The sequence below is a fragment of the Lathyrus oleraceus genome, chromosome 3, assembly GCF_024323335.1.
Source record: "Lathyrus oleraceus cultivar Zhongwan6 chromosome 3, CAAS_Psat_ZW6_1.0, whole genome shotgun sequence".
NCBI classification, from domain to species: domain Eukaryota; kingdom Viridiplantae; phylum Streptophyta; class Magnoliopsida; order Fabales; family Fabaceae; genus Lathyrus; species Lathyrus oleraceus.
The window spans coordinates 259,147,633-259,151,227 of NC_066581.1; positions in this window are offsets into that span (position 1 = coordinate 259,147,633).

Below are 3,595 nucleotides of genomic sequence, written 5' to 3' on the forward strand. Positions count from 1 at the left end.
AAACATGCATTGGAAGGAACCTGTATGTCTTAAAATGCAAGATTCTTTATCAAAAATATCTGGATGTTTTTGCAATCAAAGCGGTTATGAAAAACAAAAACAAAATTATTTGACCGAATGTGCATTTTGTTGATTGGAAAAGTGTGTGGCTCAAATGAGCAATACAAAGGAAGCAATTCCTGAAAAGAGGTAATTGCGCTCAAAAGGAAAAATCTATCCTAATGGCAATGTGAAACTCGTGATCTCATCGAGTTCCAACTCGGTTACACCCCATATGTCCTCAGACTCTCCGCGCTTTCTGCTTTCTGAACAAGACAATTCTGACTGATCCCTACCGGGTATTATCCATGATGCTTTAACCGAAGCGCAAACGATCATGCTAGACGCAGTTGTTCGTTTCAATCCCTCTTTTGCCTGGACCGCCCTTTCGGGTTTTCAGTCCACCGGGATACCCCTTTTTGCCCAAGTCGCCTTTTCAGGTTTTCGACTTGCCGGGTGTACATTTTTCATTTTATCCCTAATTTTTGCCCGAACCCTTTTCTGTTTTTGGTTCGCCGGGACGCCCATTTTTGCCTGGACTATTTTATTCTTTTCGTCCAGCGGGTCTATTCACACGAAGTATTTTTTAACTGCGTCCGCATTCACAGGGGATGGAAAATCTCCGCCATCCATGGTCGTCAACAACAAGGCTCCGCCAGAGAAAACCTTCTTGACCACGAATGGACCTTCATAATTCGGCGTCCATTTGCCCCTTCGATCGTTTTGAGGAGGAAGGATCCTTTTCAGCACCATATCACCCACGTGATATACCCGAGGTCGCACCTTTTTATCAAAAGCACGCTTCATTCTCTACTGGTATAACTGCCCATGACAGGTGGCTGCCAGCCTCTTCTCTTCAATCAGGCTCAACTCTTCGTACCGGGTCCTTACCCATTCAGCCTCTTGCAATTTCACGTCCATCAGGACTCTCAGAGAGGGAATCTGAACTTCAACAGGTAATACAGCCTCCATACCAATGAGAACGGAGTTGCCCCAGTAGACACACCGAAGATCAATACCCAGGATACCAGTTTCCTACTCAGCCACCCTGCTGGTGCCTTCAAGCGTTATCCTGGCAGCAAAAGCTTATTCTCCTTAACCTCCCCATCAGACATCAGAATCCGTTCGGATTTGGGGTCAGGCCCCTCCTCCGGGATCGGTCACTCTCAATCTTTCGATTTGAGTACCTCGAGATGTCCTCATCAGGGAACTCAAACTTCATCGGTTGATAACCCACCATGGGTTGCGGAGCGATGTAATCAGACACTACACCCCTTGATTGCTTTTTGAGAACATCACAAATCAGTCAACATTCTTTTGCTCTTCTCGCAACCCGTCCGGTTAATGCTGGATTCTCCAACCCATACTCGATCGGACCCATCTCGGAAATCCACAAAGTGGTATAAACCAACATATACTGTCTCAGTCGGCGAGCAGCCTATGCCAAAGTACAACAAGTTTTCTCGAACAGCGAATGTATTGTTTCGCAGCCGGTAAACTTTTTGCTAAGGTAAATTGCATGCTCTTTTCGACAAGACGCGTCATGCTGACCCAATACACCTCGTAGACCCCTCGAAGGCTGTCAAGTACAGATTAACAGTCTCTCCTCCACAGGAGATATCAGAATCAGAGGTTCCTGCAACTTATTCCTTTATTTCTTTCACTGCCCCTTGGCAATCATTATTTCACCTGACCGTTTGATCTTTTTTTTTTTTTTTTTCAACATCTTGAATATAGGTTCGCACGTGGCTGTTAGATAAGATGTGAACCATGACAGGTAGTTCAATCTATCTATGAAACCACGAACCTCTCTTTTCCTTTTCTTTCGGTTCAGGCATTTCTCGTTTTTTTTTTTTTTTTTTTTTTTTTAACAGGATCAACCTCGATTCCTCTCTGACAATGAACCCCATCGGCTTACCGGATCGCACTCTGATAGTGCCCTCATTCTAATTCAACCTCAGTCTGAATTATCTCCACTGGTCAAACGACTTGCCCCCAGTCTGCCAGATGCCCCTCTTCTGACTGGGACTTTGCTATCATGTCATAGCATCTGATTCCATGATGAATCATATCATGAAACAAAGTCACCCTGATACGCGGCATCGGCGCCCTGCTTCTCAAGAGGACAGTCTTCTCTCCGTGGTAGCTTGTGAGCAACGATATCGGTGTTCGACCCTGGCGTATCCTGACACGACCAAGCGAAAATATCCACATGCTCTTTTAACAGGGCTACCATTCTGCTCTTGACTTGCCTCTGAGGCGGCTCCAATTTCAATTCCTTCCTGACCTCGGCGGTGCGTGGAATAACAATCTCAATCTGCTCCACAGGCGGCTTGTCATACGGTGAACTGGACTTTATCGGATTTGTAATCGCAATGTCGCGGTTAGCAAGAGTCGCCACCGACTTTTCTTTTATCCCATAAGGAAAGGCGGAAAAGAACAGGAAAGACCTTAATTTAGATTCTTAGGTTCGGGAGGTACTTTATACAAAGGGAAGGTGTTAGGCACCCTTCGTATCCATGGTTATCCATGGGCTCTTAATTGCTCAATCATTTATGTTTTCTTTGTTTGAAAAAAGTGGTTGAGAAATGTATGAAAAATGTTTTGAAAATGAGAATTTAACTTTGTAATGATTCTTGCATGAATGTATACAAAGTGGTTATCTCGTTTAATTTAGAAAATAGTTTAGAAAAATATAACTCGGCAATGATCCTAGTACGGATGTATGCTAAGTGGTGATTTTCCAAAAGAAGACGTTTGAAAGGTGCGAGGTGCGAAAAGTATATTTTTTAGGTTATGACTGAGCAATTAAGGTTATACCTGTCCGAGGTCTTTCCGGGCATTTCCCATCCTTATGAGGGTAAAACTGTCCTTACTATTGAGAAGTAAGTGGTTTTATCCTGGGGATGTTGAAGGGTCATCGTAGGGTCGTTGATCGGTCGTCGAAGGCAACAGTTGTGAGGATACCTTAGCATTCGAAGGGACTATCATCATTTAACCGTAGGCTACACCGAAGGGTCATCGAGGGACAAAATCGTATTTTCGAAGGCAACGTCCGAGGGACTATGATGATTTAACCGAAGGGTCTTTGCTAAGGATATCCCCATGCTCGCGGGACATGACCGTAATATCGAAATCGTGGGGTAATAAAGAGAGGTCCGATATTATTTATTTAAAGGTCATATTTTAAAGTCAATTAAGTAATTAAGTCCATACTAAAATCAATACATTAAAATTAATACATTAAAATTAATACATTAAAATTAACACATTAGAATTAATTAAGCAATTTAGGGTGAGTCTCCCCAAGGGTATCCCACAAATAAAGGGGGAGACCTAAACAGCAATCTTTTCCTGGGACATATGAACCTTTGCAAAATTCAGCAAACGGGTTAGAATACCAAATCAGGATGCAATTGGATGTTGCACCAAAGTAATAGGTAAACAAAGCATGGTTATGATAAAACAGCGGCATCCATTACAACAATTCACAGTATCCAGGCGGACTTAAGTTACATGCAAGGCCTCAAATATATTTATGAATCTCAATTATGAT